The sequence below is a fragment of the Mastigoproctus giganteus genome, chromosome 3 (assembly GCF_048544385.1).
Source record: "Mastigoproctus giganteus isolate SK-2022 chromosome 3, ASM4854438v1, whole genome shotgun sequence".
Lineage (NCBI taxonomy): Eukaryota > Metazoa > Arthropoda > Arachnida > Uropygi > Thelyphonidae > Mastigoproctus > Mastigoproctus giganteus.
The window spans coordinates 19,800,892-19,824,029 of record NC_143577.1 but is presented as its reverse complement, the minus strand read 5'-3'; positions in this window follow the sequence as shown (position 1 = coordinate 19,824,029).

Here is a 23,138-nt window from a genome sequence, read left to right as displayed (position 1 = left end):
GAGAATAAGCAGGATGCACCAATATTTAAAAACCACATTCATAGGCACATCTCACTGCAGCATACGAGGAATTTTTCATATATCTGTATAATATAAAGAAGTAAAAGGCGAATCAGATCGGACCCTTGTGCATTGGGTGTGGGAAAGTCATAAACAGCCCAGCTGATGTTGCAGATGAATTGAACAGATATTTTGCATCTGCTTTACTGAAGAAAGACTCATCATGCTGAGAAGAGGGTGCGAAAATGAGGCTGAGTCATATGAAATTACCGATTTCGAATTTACAGATGACTGTTGATCAGAAAAACTTTCAAGCATAAAGGCAAGTAAAGCTCCCAGAGTTGATGTCATATATCCAGTAATTTCGAGGAAGGCTGCCAGGGATTGTGTATAAACATTAGCATTAGTAGAGGCATATGATGCAAGAAAGAAAGATTATACATCATCGACAAAAAAAAAAAAAAAAAAAATCCCATTTCACACATCCATTCGCTCTAAATCTTTTTCCAGTTTTATCTTGAATTTATTTAAGCTATCAACTTCCACAATGACAGATGGAAGTTTGTTCCAACAATCAACTACCCACTGTTGTCTATATACGCCCCTTAAATTAACACAGACAAATTACTAGCGTCAAAATTCCAACCTCACTCTCATTAAACTATTTCGGCCTAATCAAACTCTAGCGCTTACCCCCTTTTGTTTTTGTTTACAATAGGTCCTTGCAACTGAAATCTTCGGAAACTAGGTGGCAGGACCTGCCAGAGTACAAAATATAATCTACTGGGTACCTGACCTGCCTCCTCGTGGCAAAGTGTGGGCAACGATGGGTCCCATTAGGGGCACAACGCCTAAAAGGTCAGAAGATACAACGCACCACGACATTACGCTACAGAACAATACCCATATACTTTTTAAATCTCTGGTTTCCATAGAGTACTGTGTTTCACAAACAATGCACACAATGCGGAGATGGGGGATCCCCTAGTCTGTTAAACCCTAAATACGTTACGCTTTATATGAAGAATCAGTATTGAGCTGATGGGATGCTTCATCTTGCTCAGATTGTGAAACTGAGGGGGCATAATTTTAAAATGAAGAAGGACAGTTGTAGAATTAATGTTTGAAAATTTGCCTTTAGCCAGCGGGTTGATTGCTGGAACAAACATCCATCTGTCGTTGTGGAAGTTGATAGCTTAAATAAATTCAAGGAAAAACTGAAGAACTGGAAAAAACTTTTGGAGCCAATGGATGGGTAAAATGGGAAGGTTTTTTTTTTGGCCGATGCTACATAAGCTTGTTTTCTTGCATCATATGCCTCTACCAATGCTAATGGTTAATTTGGTAATGCACAATGGTAAAAAACAACATCATATTCTAGTAACATTTATTATAGTGTTAAAATTTTTAATATTTAATGATATATTGTTAATATTTAGCGTTGTAATTTTGTAAGTTGTTTTAATAAGTCCAGTTCAGCCTATTGCAAAAAGTACCAAAATCACCGTCCCTCGCGCGTAGCACAATTGAATCACCGTCCTCCCCATACCCGGTGGAAAAGACCTGAGTCCTACCAATAATGCGAGGAATTTTTATGGGCCTTTTGCATATAGGACTGAGTTAGTCGGTCTGAGGAGAGGGTAGCATGGTTTTTTTCCTGGAAACTCGAGTTTTTCGTCAGCAAACAGGCAATTCAGCCACAGAACAATTTACAGACATAATATGTACTGTGCCATATAGGTCAAGTCACTGATGTACCTAAAACTCTACAACAACAATTACACAAAACTAAACAAGTTAATGTGTGCAGTGCGTTACATTTCAGGCGCGTTAGTAAATATTAGTAATTCATGATTTATGACAAAAACCAAGAGCAAAAAGCAACTTTTATGTAGGAATCTGGATCATTTCGTTTCTGCGCACCCGCCATTTATCAATTCATGCCTCCAATCAGTGACAAAAAACATTATATCCAGTGCTACAATATACTATACATGGATAGAATATATGGTATGTAATAGAAAAAAAAAAATTTTAAAAATAATAATAAATAATAATTTCCGGACTTCTATTGGTCCGATTTTAATGAAAATTCGTCCATTGAGAGTCGAGTTATTACATGCGAACGGACGAACAAGGTGAAAACAATAGGAGCATTATGCATATATTTTCTGAATAGTACAGACAGTCTACAAGGGTAGCTCATGGTGTCTTGTCAATGATATACAGGAATTTTTCTAGCAGGGATAAGGAGGTATTATCCCCTTGCATAAGGCAATAGTCAGACCACACCTTGAATATTGTATACAGGTCTGAGACCTCATTTTTGGAAGAACTTCTAAAATGATTCTGAAATGAATACAAAGAAGGGTAACGAGATTGGTTGCAATTGTAAGAATTCAATTTTCCATCGTGTAAACTTCTATTACTTGATGTAGCCGTCTGGGAATATAAACAGAATATTAATTTATATTTAGGATTTGCACTTCAGATGGACTGAAATTTCATTTTGCACATGTCAATAAATTATATTGATATTTGCTGGCTCCAAATAACATGTTTTCCAAAGAATCAGTCAATCAGAGCATAACAAGTCGGACTGATGCCCAAGGATTTCTGGGAATATAAGAACAAAGTATTACCAAACGATCTACTGGAAATAACTGTGGGAGCGCTGGGATCTTTTTTGTACACCATGGTAACCAGTGGAAGTCGACATTTTTGTTCTGATTAATCTGTGATGTCAACACTGTGCATATAGAGAAAACCCAAGTGATAAAATGTGATAGGTAGTGAGCGGATTTTCGGAAAATAAATAAATTTTCTGTTTATACTCCGGCACGACAACCAAGTCAGTAGAGTTTACAATAAATCGTCAATATAAATATTTATCGTATTTAGTAGTCACGGGCTTGAACCCCGGTCCACACAAGGAACGCATGGCATGCACTCTCGCTCCTGACCACTGGGCTACGTTTCATTTTACAAAGCATAATTTGTAAACAGATAAACCATAATGCAGCATATTTCTCAAAATCACAGAGCGGAAAAACGATTGATTGATTTGGTAGTTGTTGGCGCATCGGCTTCTGTGGCCATATTGCACCTCCCAAGGTTTTTGCAGTACTTTGATCCAAGCCCGAAGCGGGAATCGAACCCGCGACCTTTGGGTTGCCGGGCAGGTACTTTTACCCACTCGGCTAGCCCGGTCGGCCCGGAAAAACGATAAGCGAAAACTATACCAACTACAACATATCTGGCAGATTTGCATGCCATGAGCTAGTTCCAATTATCCAAGAGGCTCGCTAACTATTTACTATTTTATTTATTTATTGGATATATATTGGATCAAGTCACAAAGGAGATTAGGCAAGCGAAGGCAGACAACGAGAAATCTTTGGCAAAGGATGCTAAGAAAAACAGCAAGGATTTCTTTACTTATATAAACTCTAAAAGGAAGGTGTTGAATCAGATTAATCCACTTGATATCGATGGTTCGACTGTTGATGATCCTGCTCAGATAGGAAACAAACTAAATGAGTATTTTGCATCTACATTCACATATGAAGAGTTATTAAGGAAGGAAAATGCCAGAAGATTATCAAATTGTAGCAGGGTGATTAATGTTTTTGTAATAACTGAGAGGAAAGTGGAGGAGAAATTGCTGAAGTTAAACATAAGAAAGGCACCTGGGGCGTATGAATCTATCCAGTTATATTAAAGGAGGCGGCAAAGGAACTGAGCAAACCCTTGGCCATAATTATGAGAGCATCCTTGGACCCAGGGGAAGTCCCTACGGACTGGAAAAGTGCAAATGTATCCCCAATTCACAAAGAGGATCGAAGGGTGACGCAAGTAATTACAGACCAGTTAGGCTAACTTCTGTTCCGGGTAAAATAATGGAGTCACTGGTTATAGATGCATTGCGGGACATCTAGACAAGACTGCAGCAATAATTCAGACACAGCATGGGTTTGTTAAGGGAAAGTCTTGTCTGACAAATTTGAAAATATATTATGATGTGGTTACAAAGGAACTGGAGGCAAAAAATAATTTTGATATCATATACTTGGATTTCAGGAATGCTTCTGACACTGTTGTGCATGGGAGACTACTGTACAAATTCTAGCAGAATGGTATTAAGTGTAAGTTGCTACAATGGATAAAAGGGTGGTTGAGTGGGAAAAGACAGAGGGTGGTAATCAATGGCCGCTGCTCTTCGTGGACTAATATTAGTGGAGTCCCACAGGATTCGGTGTTGGGTCCACTGTTGTTTTGTATATTTATCAATAATATTGATGAAGGTATATCAGGCTTAGTGTCGAAGTTTGCAGTTGATACAAAGGACCGCAGGATTGTTAATGACAGTAATGGCAGTGTGCTATTGCAACAGGATATAGAAAATTTGGGTAGATAGGCTGAGAAGTGGCAACTGAAGTTTAACATTGAAAAATACAAAGTACTGCATATGGGTAAACAAATACAAAGTACTGCATATGGGTAGACGTTGGTACGTTCCCAGAGGAACGTACCAACTGTGTGGGACTAGACTTGGGGTGGTAGAAAATGTAAAAGATCTGGGAGTAATTGTATAGTCAGATATGAAGTTTTCTGAGCAATGCAGACAGGCTGCAAAGGCAGGTCATGGGGGTTTGTCAATGATATACAGGAATTTTGCTAGCGGTGATAAGGACGTGATTATCCCTTTGTATAAGGCAGTGTCAGACTACGCCTTCAGCACTGCGTACAGGTCTGGAGGCCTCATTTTAGGAAGGATGTAGATTTGCTTGAGCGTGTACAGAGAAGGGCAACAAGATTTGTGAGGGGAATGAAGGGATCCGCTTATCAAGATAGTAGTAGTACTACTACTAGTATTAGTAGTGGCATGTGATGCAAGAAAGGAAGTGTATGAGCTTATGCAGCATCAGCCGAAAAAAAAAAAATTTACAAAACAAATCCCACTAAATGTTTGTCCAGTTCCTCCTTATTAAGCTATCAACTTCCCCAACAACAGATCAGAGTTTGTTCCAGCAATTAACCACCCCTTGGCTAAACGCAAATTTCCTCATATCTATTCTACACCTGTTTTTCCTTAATTTGAATTTATGCCCCCTTAGTTTCGTAATATGAACAAGTGGAAGACTCCCATCAGAATTAAACGTGCTCAACTCATTCAAGGCCTTATACACCTCAATCAGATCACCTCGCCAGTGCCTAGTCTCCAGCCGCTGCAATTTGCAGAACTTAAGCCTCTCTTGGTAAGAGAATCCCTTCATTCCCCTCACCAATCTTGTTTCCTTTCTCTGTACACGCTCAAGCAAATTACATCCTTCCTAAAATGAGACCTCCAGACTTGTATGCAGTACTCAAGGCGAATACTCTGTATGAGGTAACTGACCGTTGCCTTATACAGAGGGACCATTGCTTTATACAGCAATTAGAAAAAACAAAATCTAGAAAATTTTGGCAACTGACCGTTGCCAAATTTTCTAGATCCTGTTGCAGTAGCACACTGCCATTACTGTTATTGACAACCTCTGTATCATCTGCGAACTTCGACACTAAGCCTGATATACCTTCATCAATATCATTGATAAATATACAAAACAACAGTGGACCCAAGAGCGAACTTTGTGGGACTCCACTAATAACACTAGTCCACGAAGAAAAACAGCAAGGATTTCTTTACTTATATAAACTCTAAAAGGAAGGGAATGAATCTGATTTGTCCACTTGATATCGATGGTTCCACTGTTGATGATCCTGCTCAGATAGCAAACAAACTGAATGAGTATTTTGCATCTACATTCACACATGAGGGGGTTATTAAGGTTTGAAAGTGCCAAAAGGTTATCAAATTGTAGCAGGGTGCTTAATGATTTTTTAATAACTGAGAGCAAAGTGGAGGAGAAATTGTTGAAGTTAAACAGAACTGGTCCACTGTTGTTTTGTATATTTATCAATGATATTGATGAAGGTAATCAGGCTTAAGTTCTGCAAATTGCAGTGGTTGGAGACTAGGCACCTGCGAGGTAATCTGATTGAGGTATATAAGGTTTTGATTGGGTTGAGCACGCTGAATTCTGATGGGATTCTTCCACTTGCTGAGATTACGAACCTAAGGGGGAATAAATTCAAATTGAGGAAAGACAGTTGTAGAATAGTTGTACGGAAATTTGCCTTTGGCCAGAGGGTGGTTAATTGCTGGAACAAACTTCCATCTGCCGTTGTCGAAGTTGATAGATTAAATAAATTCAAGGAGGAACTGGACAAACGTTTAGATGAAATGGTTGTGTGATTTTTTTTTTTTTTTTTTTTTTTTTTGGCTGATGCTACATAAGCTCATACGCTTGGTTTCTTGCATCACATGCCACTGTTACTATTTCTATTCACATTTTTTTTAGCAACAGGAAAAGGTAAAACAAAAATTTCGCTGACAGAATAGAAAAGTAATTTTAATTAAGTGCAATTTTAATAACTTTACGTAAATATATAGAGTTATTCATTATTTCGTAATATTAAATTCTTTCTATAAATCGTTAATTAACTTCTAAAAAATTAGCAATATTGTCTTCTAGCTATTTAATACAAACGATACAACAAAATAACCTCAAAATTTGTATTTTTGTGAACATATGAACATTTTTTCTAACCATTAGCAGCATTAAAAGCTGGAACAGCATACTTTAGCCTCGACTCAGCAGTCTTTTGACAGGTACATGTTCGCAATTTCTGTAAAAAATTACAGAAATACATTCAACGATACTTTAAGTTTTTTTTTTTTTCTTTAAGGACAAATAAAACTTATTAATATTTTAAAAGCATTCCTATGCTTGGATATGGTAACACAATGGTATCTTGGGGCCAAGATATCGTTGCATGCTGATTTTAGAGTCCCATGTTGCGCCTTCTGCATCGGGTTGGGGTGTTTAACATCCAGTATACCCATCCTGGCTTATACTCTAAAGATCATTGCGAATTCACTTATTTGTATATGATTTCAGAAAGTCTATCACCAAATATTTCTTTTAAAAAATGACCAAAGATGACCAAAAAATGACCAAGAAGTTTAAGTTAAAATGTTTTCAAGCCAGTCTAAAGGCTGGTTTTTCTAGAGATAAATTTATAAATTCTGCCGCCACCCACTAGGTTGCCGAATGTCTTCCATATGATCTTTAACAACTATAGGAAAACAAGAGTCGGGTTCCTGACCCCCTTCCCTAGTTCTGCCACCCTAGGTGGCAGTATGGCATTTTCACCAATTCCAAGAAGACTAAACTATATTTTTAGTTAGCATTTACATGCTGGCAACCCTTCCGATTGATCATTGCGAGTAGCAGTGATTGACATGCCTAGCCCGCTATGGTTATTCTTGGGGCGTTTATATCTCCCTTGCCGCTGTTTTAAAATGCTGTATTCTTTTCACACTTATCATTGAAAGTCTATCACCAATTTGGAATTTATACCATAAATAGTTGAAAAACTCAGATCGTATTCCTCCATACGTACATTATTAATTTCACATTTTCGCAATCTTCCAAAAAAATCCAGTTTCTGCTTTATGGATATAAAGAACGGCTATGACATTATAAATACACTGAGTGGACAGAAATCATGGGATATCATAGGTCCACCTTTTTCTCCGGATAAGGGCAGTCACACGGCGGGGCATTGAGTCCACAATGTACAAGCGTACCACAGGTATTTCTATCCATGCTTGATGCACCGCTGTCCACAATTTTGAAGCATTCCTGGGTGGAGGATCCAAAACTCGAACGGAACTTTCCACAGCATCCCAAAGATGCTCCACAGGGTTCATGTCCGATGAACGGGGAGACCATTCCATGGTGGTAAAATCTGCGGAATACTCTTCGAACCATGTTTAGTCACCGTGTCTCTGTGGGAGAGGAGCATTGTCATGCTGGAAGAGTCCATTGCGCTGTGGGTGCATGATGACCATGAAGAGATGAAGATGGTTTGCAAGGATAGAGCATAACCTGGACCGCTCAGAGACGTCTAGACGTACCAGATGTCCCAACGTGTACCTGTCGAACACGCCCCAGACCATTACCGACCGTCCACTTGCCTAAACAGTTCCTTGTTGGTACAACGGGGGCATAGCTTCGTGCTGTTTCTACCAGCTACACGCCCTCCCATCCGCTCAAAATAATTAAAAACGGGACTCATCGGACCAGTAGATCCGTCTCCAATCATCCAAGGTCCAGTGCCGATGTTCTTTCGTCCAGTTGAGGCGTAGAGTCCTGTGTCGTGGTGTCAATGGGGCTCTAGTGGGTTCCCATAACCTACTGCAGCTAATGATCGCCTTGTGGTTTTGGCGGAGACGTTTCTGGCACCTCCCTCGTTGAAGTCGGCGGTGATTTGTGCCACTGTCACTCTCCGGTTGGCTGAAACAATGCGAGACAGACGTCGATAGCCACGTTCATCCACCACCTTTCTACGCCCTACAGCGCTGTCCACGATGAAATTTTATTCCGGAAATGGCGTATTCCCGATACACTCTTGAACACTGTCGAAACGGGATAGTGCAATTTCTGTACCACCTCCGCGATAGAGTGACCCATGCGTCGAGCACCCACTATCATCCCTCTTTCAAAGTCGGTTAACTCACGACGTTTATCCATACTAACATCAAATTACCGTCTACGTGAATGCAGTTTAGCTACATACCTGTAAAGCGGTGGGTTCGTCCACTACTAAAAGTGGTGACAGGGTGGCGTTGCCCAAGAACCAGGTATCCCACGATTCTGTCCTTTCAGTGTATCCAAGTGTACACTGATTCTGTCCTTTCAGTGTACAGTTACCCAAGTATCCCAATACCCCAGTGACAGTGACTGGGCGAACAAGGCCAGAATGCAAGACTTAAACACTAAATACAGTATTTTCAAACTTTCTAAATTATTTTTTCAAGTTTTAATTTTTAATATTTCTTTTGTTAAACATTATTGTTTTTATTTTATGCATTTTTGTCGTTTTCAATTATTTAATTCTCGTCGTTACTGGGTAGGTAGGTAGGTGGTGCAACTGTGTGTATTTTCATATATGATTTTTAAAAAATATGCCATTTGCCTGTGCTTTCTGGATAGACTATTACGAATTGCTGGGCCTTTACTCCATATAGCCTATCCACAATAGTGAAAAGAAGGTAAAAAATATATATATATATCCGTTTATTCAGGTACCATTTTATCTATTTATTTGAGTAATTGCATGTTATCTTCTTTTTAGTCATCAGACATATATCATAACCGTTATTAATATGCCTGATTACGCATGCACATTTTCGCCTTAGTTGCTCTTTTCAGCTTCAAAATAAACCAACAAGATCAACAGCGTTTTGAATTTAGATTTTTCCTTAACTTACCTTACCTGAAGCCGATGTGTACCTCCTTTACAGTCACTGTGTGGCCGCCTGTTGCCTTGTGCATTTGGGTGATCAAATATTCCGTTGTATCAAATTTTTACTGAATAACAAACGAACGAAAGCACGATCTGCTGCTGCTTCTGCTGCTGTTTGACTCGTGAAACATGGCGTGAATCATGGCGTGAATTCTGACTAATATTTTAACAATGACCAAGAGCAGATTGTAAATACAGTATAAATAATGCAGAAAGGGAAAAATAAAGTAAAAATAAATAAATAAAAATATAAAAACAAAATCATAATGCTATTTGTCAATACCCTCATGTCACATCCATTTGCGATAGGTAAATATTCTGATAGCTTTATTAATAAAGATTATTAATCAAGTAATAATCATGTGGCATTAGACTTCGCTAATTTTTGAAATTTCGGATAGATTTCTACCACATTGTAATATGATTTATTACTTGTTCGCTGATTGAGGTGTATTAGGCCTTGAATGGGTTGAGCACGCTGAATTCTGATGGGATCCTTCCACTTGTTCAAATTATGAACCTAAGGGGACATAAATTCAAATTAAGAAAAGACAGATGTAGGATAGATGTGCGGAAATTTGCCTTTAGCCAGCGGGTGGTTAATTGCTGGAACAAACTTCCATCTGTCGTTGTGGAAGTTGATAGGTTAAATAAATTTAAGGAAGAACTGGACAGGCATTTGGAGGGAATGGTGTGATTTTTTTTTTTTTTTTTTTTTTTGGCTGATGCTGCATAAGCTCATACACTTGCTTTCTTGCATAACATGCCACTACTACTACTACTACTATTTTGCACCAAAGCAGCAAAGCCCATGAGAGTGGTTGTAATTTGTTTTCCACAGTATTCGGGTTATTAATCCTGCCTGTCTGCTGCATGAAGAACTCGAGTTTCCGGGGGGAAATAAAAAAACCATGCCCTAAGTGGCCGCGGTGAAAAAAAAAGAAAAAAAAAAAAAGCCCATTAAAGTTCTTCCTGTTGCCGCCAAGCGAAACTAGTAGCGACTTGAAAAACCCGATGTGTCCGGGCACAGTTTAGTGGGTATCTTCTGTACACCACTTAAGGAAGCATCTCACTTTGGCTCTATTCAATTCACAGCTAGTGTCCACCTTTTTCTTCTACGCTTTAGACAAAACGAAAGAAAATGCATCTTACATGAGCACGTTGTTAGCACTAACATTGGATCACTGGTGTAGAAATCTGTCATCTGGTGTGATCAATCCCGTTCTATCATGGTGATGGCTGTATCCCCGTTTGCAGAAAGCACCATGAGGCCATGACACCTGGATGCACTATTGGAGATGATGATGTTATGGTTTGATGGCATGCCCTGGGTCCTCTAATCACTCATAATCAACGGCTCCATCGGAATGCCTACCTTCCTATCGTTGCCAAACAAGTACCCCGCTTCGTGATGGTAGTGTATCCAGACAACTGCGGCGTCTGTCAAAAAAAAGAACGCGCCATGACAGCGTAGGTTGCTAATGGAACGTGACAATGAATCCTCCGTCCTCCCATGGCTGCCAAACTAACCAATCTCAACCCAAATGAGCTTTTTTGGGACATACTGGAAAAAGACATTCAATGCTACGACCATCCTGCTGACAATACTGGACACAGTGCCACATCTTTATATTTTTATTTATTTATTTTTATTTTCCCATTTCTGCATTATTTATACTGTATTTACATGGGTGCCAGAACTACAAGTTACTTTGCAGTACCTTGGGGAGTGTGTGTGTTGTTGTGTTGTTTTGTTGTTTCTGGCCGTTTTGTCACCAGGCAGGCGATCACCTGGAAAGCCTGCCCAGTGTCCGTCTACACCACGGGGAGGTAGGCCACAACTACGCATGTATCGCGAACGCTCTGGTTTACCAGCTCTTACTGCCCTAATATCAGAGCAAAACAAAAAAAAAAAATAATAATAAAAAAATAACTAAATTAAAAAAAATAATAATAAAAAAAAATATATATGTAAGAAAATAAAAACTAAATAATAAAATTCTGTCCATCGGGCAGCCCAAACCCAGGGAACCAGCAAAAATAAATAAGTAAATACAAATAAAAAGTGAAGAAGAAAAAAAAATAATAATAATAAATAAAATAAAATTAAATTAAATAAATAAATAAAATTTAAAAAATAATAAATAAATAAAAAATGATAAAATAAAAAATAAATAGATAAATAAAAAAATAAATAAATAAAAAATGATAAAATAAAAAATAAATAGATAAATAAAAAAATAAATAAATAAAAAATGATAAAATAAAAAATAAATAGATAAATAAAAAAATAAATAAATAAAAAATGATAAAATAAAAAATAAATAAATAAATAAAAATACAAAATGATAAAATAAAAAATAAATAAAAATTAGAAAATAAAAATAAATAAATAAAATATAAAATTTAAAAAAATAAAAAGAGAAAAGAAAAAGAGGGGAAAAATATATATATATCTGATCCCGCACTGGCCAAAGGTCAGCGCCAGCAGGGGTCTCCACTAGGAAGGCTAGGTATTCCGTAGTTGAGTGAAAAGGCGTCTCCGGCGATCAAAAGCATGACGAGCAAATTCTTGCAGGGACTGGAAATTTTCTCTGGTGCTCAGGAAGTCCGGCTCATTTCCGGGGACAGTGATACTGGTGGAGAGAAGAAGGTTCTGTCGAAGATCGAGGTATTGATGGCAGTGGTATAAAATATGTTCCCAGTCTTCTGGGTCACCACAAGAACAGAGAGGTGATTCAGCAAGATTGAAAGTTGCACGTTTGGCATTAAGGGAGCCATGACCAGAGAGTAAGTAGAGAGTGTACAGACCAGGATGAAACCATTTCTGAGTGGACTCTAACGTGGCAAAGGTGACGTTAGGGATGAACTTTAAAGTAACAAGACCCTTAGAGGTAGCAGACCATCTGTCTTGCCAGCTCTGCATCAAAATATTCCAACAGCGTCTTTTCTCTGCCTTGGGATCCACAGTGACATCGATGGCAATGCCAAGAAAGGTGACAGGGACAGCGTGCCTAATGTAGAAGCACAGGCCTCTGTACATAAGAAAGAGATCGAGGGGCAGACAGCCGTTAAGGAACTGCAAAGCAGGAGTAGACACAGGCCTACAGGCCCTGCACATTGCTAAAAGCATTTTATGTTGAATGCTGTGAAGTTTAGTCTGTACTGAAACTTTCTTAACATGCCAGAACCAGGCGGCCGCGCCATAGGAACAAATTGGTAGAAACACAGCTTTGTGATATAACCGTAGAGAACAAGTGTTTAAGACCCCAAGATTGTTTAGAGAGACGCAGAAGTGAGAAGCTAAGTTTTTTGACTTTCTCTGAGAGATCTTCCAAGTGTTTAGTAAACGTAAGTTTACTATCAATGATCAGACCAAGAAATTTTAGAGAAGAAACCATGGAAAGTGATTTGTTTTGAAGTTTTACAACAGGTGGCCGTGAAATATTAAGCGAACCCTTAACCAGCATCATTTTAGTTTTCGTGGAAGATATGGATAATTTATTTATGGTGGACTATTGAGACAGAGATCTGAGATGACTAAGTTGACAGTCATGTCAGTACTTTTAAGGGAGGCATGGGAATTTCCCTGGATCAGCAGAGTGAGATCGTCTGCATAAGCCAATTTGGAAGTATAAGGAATAGTTTTAAGGAGCCATTCGTCAAGAACGATGTTCCAGACAAGTGGTCCAAGAAATCCTTTTTGTACAATATATTTCCCGTTTCCCTGACAATTTAGTCACAAATAACAAAGTTCTCCTTGTTAAACAATTTAGCAGCAATTAATTGCTTGGTAAAAAATATCTCTCACCTATATCAACACTTATATAGTCGCATACTTCCTTAGCTTCAAACATGAATGTTTTTGAAGGATTTTCACAATACAATGAATTCCTGATTTTTAGAATGACATTCTTAAAGTTTCCTATATATTCGTGTATTTTAACTGCCTCAATTTCTCCAGATTGCATTTGATTATAAATAACTTCCACGTGAGGAAGTTATATCCATCTGATGGAAAAGTTCTAACCAGAACTCGAATTTTTCATTACTCAAAATGTGCAAAATTCCAGTTGCTTCTGAAATCGTCTTATGCACTTTTTTAAGGATTCAAAATTTTCATAAACGCTGTTCACAGTGCGTATATTGAAGTTCCATATTGTAGGGGATGGTCGGGCAACATGGCTGTCCATATGCTTTCTGAGAACAGAGAGACGCTGTGGTGATCTTGAGAAAAATGTTGGTATCGACATGAGGTTCGAAAAGAATATTCTTGAATCTCGAGTATTATTTGCTGCATTTCTCATCATCAGACTCAGTTGGTGTGGATAAAATGTGCATTTTTGTGCACTTCTTTTATTTTAGCCTGAACTCCCCCTTTCTTGCCTTTCATCACACGCGCCATCAAATGTCTGAGCAACCAGTTTTTGAATATTTCCTTCTTTCGAGGATTATGTCTAACTAATCTAGAATACACTAAAAAATTCCGTCTGCCGTTTGGTTTTCCGGAGTGAAAAAACCCCAAAAACTCAAAAATTTCTCCATTCAGTTTATATCTCAGAACAATTACCATTTGTATATGTTCTGAAACATCTGTTGTGTCAGCAGCCATGACAGCTACGAATGAAGCTTCTTTAATTTCTCCTTTTATTTCATCCCGGTATATTTGCAGCAAACAGTCAACAATATCATTCAGAATAATTTTTGAAATGCCTTTAAATGCTGCAGTACTTTCTAAATGGTTCTTTAAATTGGAATCTAATGTACAGGCGAAATTTATTAATCCACTGAATACTCCTGGATTTTTAGAATCGTCTTTTTCATCATGTCCACGTAAAGAAATTTCAAACTGTCCACAAAATTTAATGCAGTCTATTGTTTTAGATAATACCTCACGATTTTTGGTAACTTTTCTGTTATGCTGTAGGCCTCACTAAGCTGTTCTTTAATATTTACGCTTCCTAAAAGCGATAAATCACATTATCAATATGTTTCTTCGAACTCTCATATTTTAGAGTTTTTTCTTTCATTCTGTTTATGTTTGTAAAGTCACTTTTTGTCCACGTTAAGTCACCTCCGAACAGTAACATAAAAAACAATACAATGCATTTTTAACTTCACAACCACAAAGCCAACCTTTCCTTTGGTACCATTCATAAATTCATTCCGTGGGGAGGTCCCCACGGACTGCAAACCCAATTCACAAAGGGGGATCGAAGGGTGACACGAGTAATTACAGATCAGTTAGTTTAACTTCTGTTTCAGGTAAAATAATGGAGTCACTGGTTAAAGATGCATTGCAGGATCATCTAGACAAGACTGCATCAATAATTCAGACACAGCATGGGTTTGTTAAGGGAAGTCTTGTCTGACAAATTTGACTGGATACTATGATGTGTTTACAAAGGAACTAGATGCAAAAAATGATTTTGATTTCTTATACTTGAATTTCAGGAAAGCTTTTGACACTGTTGCGCATAGAGGACTACTGTACAAATTGGAGCAGAATGGTATTAAGGGTAAATTGCTACAATAGATAATAGGGTGGTTGAGTGGGAGAAGACAGAGGTTGGTAATTAATGGACACTGCTCTTCGCGGACTAATGTTATTAGTGAAGTCCCACAGGGTTCAGTATTGGGTCCACTGTTGTTTTGTATATTTATCAGTGATATTGATGAAGGTATATCAGGCTCAGTGTCGATGTTTCAGATGGTAAAAGGTTGGCAGAGTTGTTAATGACAGTATCCAGAAAATTTGGGCAGATGGGCTGAGAAGTGGCAACTGAAGTTTAACATCAACAAATGCAAAGTGCTGCATATGGGTAGAAGTAACCCAAGAAGAACGTACCAACTGTGTGGTACTACACTTAAGGTAGTAGAATATGAAAAAAGACTTGGGAGTAATTGTGCAGTCAGATATGAAGTTTTCCGAGCAATGCATACAGGCTGAAAGAGTAGGTCATGGGGTTTTGTCAATGGTATACAGGAATTTTGCTTGCAGGGAAAAGGAGGTGATTGTCCCTTTGTATAATTTTGATATCATATCAAAGACCTTACCACGCCTTGAGTACTGCGTACTGGTCTGGAGGCCTCATTTTAAGAAGGGTGTAGTGAAGGGTAACAAGATTGGTGAGAGGAATGAAGGGATCCTCTTACCAAGAGAGGCTTAAGTTCTGAAAATTGCAGCGGCTGGAGACTGGGCACCTGCGAGTGATCTGATTGAGGTGTATAAGGCCTTGAATGGGTTGAACATGCTGATTTCTGATGGGATCCTTCCACTTGTTCAGATTACGAACGTAAGGGGACATAAATTCAAATTAAGAAAAGACAGATGTAGAATAGATGTGCGGAAATTTGCCTTTAGCCACCGGGTGATTAATTGCTGGAACAAACTTCCATCTGTCGTTATGGAAGTTGATAGGTTAAATAAATTCAAGGAGGAACTTGACAAACATTTAGATGGAATGGTTGTGTGATTTTTTTTTTTTTTTTTTTTTTTTGGCTGATGGCTACATAAGCTCATACGCTTGCTTTCTTGCATCACATGCCACAATTACTATAACGATTCAGTTTTAAAACTGCCAATATATTTCTTATTATTACTTACTCCCTCCCCGCTGAGAAATTTGAATCTTTGTTGTGGGCCGGCCTTCTTTTTTAATCGCATTTTTTTCTTGGAGAGATAATTGTGAAAAATTAAGTTGCTTAAGTTTATTCGCTGTCACGCGATTTACTTCATGGGGAAGCATGGAAGCCATGATCGAATCAAATTTCAGAAAATCGTGTGTTGTAGAAATAACCTACACATCACCTCATAATATAATTTCAACTTACCATGTTCAAGCTCAATTCGCAATTAAGCTGTAATCAAATAATTACACTGTTGAATGTGGAGTATTGATTTAACACTGATATTATTTAGTTGCATAATAGGAATTCGGGTGAATTACAAAAAGATACCGACATTGTGACTACACACCCATCATGGTCAACGATGAAACCTGCACTGCGCGCTTTACAGTGGCCTTGATTCGTTTCAGCTATAAAAAATGTGTATTGTCAAGTTGCCAATATGCTGGTTGCCAATCGCAGCCAACTACCAGATATTCACTGGAATGCAAAATGTGTCACTGCTTGGCGCACAGGGAGGCCTACGGTAAATTAAACTTCAAAGTTGGAAACGATTTCCTGTTTTTATTCGTTTATTATTGAAATGATTACTGGAAATAGAGGATGTGCATACAATATGTGGGTTCTGTTAATAAAAATATACACTGCATTGCATTGCATTGTTCTTCACAAAATTTCATATAACTCCGTTCACAATATATCTAGATTTAAATAGCTGGGGGTGCCGCAGTGCCTATGGACGAGCCGCCCCTGCATATTGGTCCACTTGATGTCAATGGTTTGACTGTAGATTATCATTCTCAGATTGTTGCCGAACTAAATGAGTATTTTTATCTACATTCACACATGAGGAGTTATTCAAGGAGAAGAGGGCCAGATGTTTATCAAACTCTAACAGGGAGTTAAATGATTTTGTAACTGAGAGCAAATTGTTGAAATTAAACATAAAGGCATCTGCGATAGATGGGATCTATCCAGTTATATTAAAGGAGGTGGCAAAGGGAGTAAGCAAACCCTTAGCCATAATTATGAGGGCATCCTTGGTTTCGGGGGAAGTCCCCACGTATTGGAGATGCGCAAATGTATCTCCAGTTCACAAAGGGAGAAATCAAAGGGTGACGCGAGTAATTACAGACCTGTTAGTTTGATTTCTGTTCCAAGGAAAATAATGGAATCACTGGTTAAAGAAGCATTGCAGGATCATCTAGACAATACAGCATGGGCTTGTCAAGAAGTCGTGTGTGACCAATTTTATTGAATACTATGATGTGGTCACAAAAAAACTGGATGCAAAAAATACTTTTGATATCATATACTTGGATTTCAGTTAATCTTTTGATTCTGTTGCACATGGAAGACCACTGTACAAATTGGAGCAGTATGGCATTAAAGGGCAAGTTGCTACAATGGATAAAAGGATGGTTGAGTGGGAGAAGACAGAGTGGTAATCAATGGATACTGCACTACGTGAACTAATGTTATTAGTTGTGACCCTCAGGGTTCGGTGTTGGGCCCATGGTTGTTTTGTATATTTATCAACGTTATTGATGAAAGTATATCGGGCTTAATATCAATGTTTGCAGATGATACAAAGGTTGGCAGGGTTGTTAATAGAAGTAATGACAGTATGCTGCTGCAACAGGATCTGTAAAAGTTGGGTAGATGGGCTGAGAAGTGGCAACTGAAGTTTAACATTGAAAAAATTCATAGTACTGCATATGGGTAGCAGTAACCCCAGAGAAATGTACCAACTGACTGGGTGGTGTTATACTCAGGCTAGTGGAGAATGAAAGAGACCTGGGAGTAATTGTGCAGTCAGCATGGGCGTCCGCAGAGGGTGGAGGGGGCAAACGGGGCACTTGCCCCACCCTGTGATCGAGTAAAAAATCTACAAATTATGGTAAAAGTGATTGAGATGTAATCTTACACCCTCGACCATGGAACGCTTTTGTCTGCCTTAAAATTTTATTAGGGGTTGGCCGGTTTCGGCACTCGGCGGGGTAACCATAGAACACATGTTTCATCTATTGCAGCAATAAAACACGTGTTCCTGTTTTTGGTTCATCGAATGATATTCCCCAAAATTTACCAGAAGTTTCGGAACATTGCGACTATTTCCCTTCTATTAAATCGGCGATAACTATTAGTATGATATTACCTGTTACGACCTGTACCATTGAAAAAAGTTTCAGCACCTTGAGACGTGTGAAAACATGGTTAAGGTGTCCCCTATCTCAGAAATTCGCTTATCAGGTTTATGTATGATTAGTGTGCACAGGAAGAAACTAGAAGAGAAAGCGGTAAAGAAGAAATTTATTGAAAATGTCATCAATAGGTTTGCAAGCGATAGACGGAGAATTCAATTCTTGTACGTTACGTGATTATTGAAATTATTATATATATATATCCTGGTTTCGTTTATATTGTAAATTTATATACATTATGTATGTGTTTTTGTATTGATGCAATACTGTATTCTATAATCTACTTGTTTAATTAAATAATTATTTAAAAAAATTGCTTGTGGTAGATTGGGAAGTTGCAGTGGACAAAAGTTTGTTATTTGGTTTTTAGGAGCATTAGCAACTAAGGTCATATTGCTCCGGGAATATGCGGTGGTCATTCCCTGACCTTTCCGCATCCTCCGTATTTGGTGGTGACAGGCTCGAACCCCGGTCTAATCAAGAAGCGTTGCTATGCACTGCTGCTCCTTCCCACCTGGCTACGGAGGCACCTGTGGACAAAACTAGGAAATATTAAAGACAGAGGGAGAAAAGGATAAAATGGTGGAGATTGAAAGAGGAGGGTTTGAGGAATGAGTTTAGGGAAAAGGTGCTAAAAGGAATAAAGTTACCGGAAGACGTGCAAGAGTGGTGGAAGTTAAACAGTTGTATCATAAGGAAAGTTGGAGAAGAGTTGTTGGGGAAAACATCAGGAAAGGGGATGCCAGAGGGAAAGGAGGCTTGGTGGTGGTGGAATGAGGAAGTGCAATCGGTGAAAAAACAAAAGGAGATGAAGAAAAGATGGGAGTTAACAGGTAGCCAGGAAGATAAAGAAGCATATAAATAAGCAAATAAGGAGGCAAAAAGGGCTGTGGCAATAGCAAAGGCGAGGGCAGTGGACGAGGCCTATGGGCAACTGGAAAGGAAAGATGGAGATAGACAATTGATGAGAATAGCCAAAGCGAGAAACAAGGCATCAAAGGACTTCTCATCAATAAAACAGATAAAAGATGAGAGGGGAGTGGTTATACAGGACCAGGAGAAGGTTAAGGAAAGGTGGAAAGACTATTTTAAGCAGTTATTAAATGAGGAAAACCCAAGAGCATTATGCGAGGATGGAGAGACGAATAAAAGAATAGTGGAAGGCATAAGCAGGAAAGAAGTGGAAAGTGCACTCAGAAAAATGAAGAGGGGGAAAGCAGTAGGTGTTGATCAGATACCAGTAGAGGTATGGAGAAGTCTGGGATCGATATCCTATGGGACTTTATGGAAAAACTGTGGTAGCAGGAGAGGATACCCGATGAGTGGAGGGAAAGTATACTTGTGCCAATCTATAAAGGAAAGGGTGATGTGCAGGAATGTGGGAACTACAGGGGAATAAAGTTAATGTCTCATTCAATGAAGATCTGGGAAAGAATTGAAGGAAGGATAAGGCAGAAGATGGAAATAGGAGAGGAACAGTTTGGTTTCATGCCGGGAAGAGGAACAACAGATGCGGTCTTTGTTTTAAGGCAGGTGATGGAAAGATACAGGGAGATGCAAGTAGAGTTGCACATGGTATTCAGAGACCTGGAAAAAGCATATGATAGAGTGCCCAGACAAGAGTTATGCATGAGGGAGAAGGGTGCATTAGAAAAGTACGTAAGGCTTGTGAAGGAAATGTACGAGGGAGCGGTGACTGAGGTTAAGAATAGTGTAGGTATGACTGAGGGGTTCTCTGTAGAAGTCGGACTGCACCAGGGATCAGCTCTTAGCCCATATCTCTTTGATCTGGTAATGGATGTGTTGGTGAGAGAAGTGAAGAGTAGAGCACCATGGAGTATGCTGTTCGCGGATGATATCGTACTGTGCGAACCATCCTAAGGAAAGGTAGTGAAGAAATTGGAGGAAAGCGTTGGAAGAGAGAGGCACGAGGATAAGTAGAACAAAGACAGAATATATGGTATTGAATGGAGAAGATGAGAGTTCTATAAAACTGCAGGAGGAAAAGCTACCATCAGTTTCGAAACTTAAGTATCTGGGATCGAACGTTGAGAGGGATGGAGGATTGAGTGCAGAAATAAAGCATAGAGTGCAATGTGGATGGTTGAACTGGAGAAAGATGAGTGGGGTACTGTGTGATAAGAAAGTAAATTGTAGAATGAAGGGAAGAGTGTATAAAACTGTGGTTAGACCCGCATTGATGTACGGTGCTGAGACATGGGCGATTACAAGGGCCCAGGAGATGGAAGTGGCGGAGATGAGGATGCTAAGATGGATGTGTGGTGTGATGATGAAGGACAGGATAAGAAATGACTACATCAGAGGTACGGCCTCTGAGTAAAAAAATGCAAGAATCTTGGTTGAGGTGGCTTGGACATGTGGAACGAAGAAGTGAGTATGTGGGGAAGAGGTGTGAAAAGTTGGAGGTGATAGGGAGAGGGGGGAGACCTAAGCTGAGGTGGAAGGACAAGGTGGCAGAGGATATAAAAGAAAGGATGGAGGAGACAGGAAGCCCAGGATAGGGAGGAATGGAGGAAAAGAATTAAGGACGGAAATGCCGACCCCATATAAACGTGGGAAGAAGGCGAAGATAAAGATGATTCAAATAATTAAATAAATTTACTGATGTAATTATTTGTCTCCAAGCTTTGGCCCCCCTCCCCCTGGAAAATTTTGTTTGGATGCCCATGCCAGTCAGAAATGAAGTTTTTTGAGTAGTGCAGACAGGCTGCCAGAGTAGGTTATGTGGTCTTGTCAATGATATACAGGAATTTTGCGAGCAGGGATAAGGAGGTGATTATCCCCTTGTGTAAGGCAATGGTGAGGCCACACCTTGAGTACTGCCTTCAGGTCTGGAAGCATCATTTAGAAAGGATGTAGAGTTTCTAGAATGAGTACATAGAAGGGCAACAAGATTAGTGAATTGAACAAAGGGTTGCTCTTATGAAGAAAGGCTTAAGTTCTGAAAATTGCAGTTCTGGAGACTATGCACATGCGAAGTGATCTGATTAAGGTGTATAATGCCTTGAACAAATTGAGCTGGCTCAATGCTAATGGGATTCTTCCTCTTGCTCGGGTTACAAACCTGAGGTGGCATAGATTCAAACCGAGGAAAAACAATTGTAGAATGTAGAGCGAAAGTTTGTCTTTAGCCAGCGGGTAGTTGAAACAAACATTTGGAATGAATGGATCAGTGAAATGGGAAGGGGTTTTTTTTTTTTTTGGCTGATGCTGTATAAGCTTGCTTTCTTGCATCATGTGCCTCTACTAATGCTAATATGCACCTTTCCCCGTGTGTGCAGATATGAATATGGGTATAAACATATCTTTTGGGCAGGAATGGAATGGCATTTCAGAACTTTATGTATTCTATAAAGACACAATAGTAACCTCAATACAGGCTGTCAGAACAACTTTGGAACTAAGGAGATTGTTCTGACCTCTTCTCTCCAATTACCTACTCGTTTCATAAGGAAAATGAAAAGTATCAAAACTAACACTACTATGTACAAGGGCTGATCAAAAAAGTATCAAAACAATAAGTGGGAACCCCAGGGTTAGAAGGGTTGTTGTCCCTCTCTTATAAACAAAGTAATGTAAGTTTCCCTCCAAAAATGCTGGGACAACCACTGAAGAAAAGGCATATTTCCAACAAAACGCACTTTATGGGGGGGGGCAAGCATTTCAAAGAACATTCCTTGATATGTTAGGCACATCTAAAAACGTTTACAACCGATTTCACTACTTCAGTAGTTTGTGCTCAGCATTTTAAGTTAGTAATAGTGAAGCGTTTCATTTGATCATGCTAGAGATTACAGCGGAACAAATATACATAGGCACACACCCGCAGGGGTCCTTGCTGGTAGCACACTTGGTATAATCTCCATCCTCCCCCCATATTAAGTGGAAAAAAGCCGGATTCATACCGAGTTTGAATCCCGTCAATGATTCGAAGAATTTATGGCTTTTTCACAACGTGGCCGAGTTAGTTGGTTTCAGACAAGGACAGCATGGTTTCGTTTTTCTCCCAGAAACTTGGATTTTTCATCCAGCAAACGGACAACATGACCACAAAACAAATGCAATTTACAGACATAAATCGGTGCAATATAGCCTAAGTCGCTGATGCACCTAAAATACCACAACAACAACAAAGTTTTATATTATGTCAGGCCTGAAGCAATGTAATTTTACATTGTTTGGGGCTGGAAATGGAGGGAGAAATGCTGTCAGCCTAATTAGTGCTGTTACTGTTCTTACTGAACTGACCTTTAGCATATTATCTGTTTCTGTCCATAAAAAACTTAGCTCATCAAAATATTCAATGAAGAGTTGAGAATGAGGCATATCACAGCTATGCACATGCCTGCTCCAACAGCTGGTGAAAAAAAAACTAGGAAAATTATTCTACTAATGAAACAGATTAGGTGTGGCTCTTTATTTCCTTCTGTTCTCAAAACTTAAAAAAAAAAAAAAAATTGAAAAACAGACGTGAAACTAAATGCAACAGAGCAGCTTTAGTCACTTCCAAAATCTGTGTGGAAGAGGCTTCCAGAAATGGCAAAGATGATGGATTGAGAATATACATACTTAGTATAGTAACAAGATAGCAACCTGATAACCCACCAGCGGACTCGGTAAAGTGCCTGCCTGGCAACCCAAAGGTTGCGGGTTTGAATCCCACCTCAGGCTTGGATCAAAGTACTGCAAAAATCTTGGGAGGTGCATTATGACCACAGAAGCCAATGTGCCAACAACTAACTAAAACAAAATAACCCACCAGCCAAAAAAAAAAAAAAAAAAACCCTTATATGTCCGTCCATCCTCTGCAATAGTTTGTGGAAGATTGTTCCTACAATCAACAATTCGCTGGCTAAAGCAAGTCTC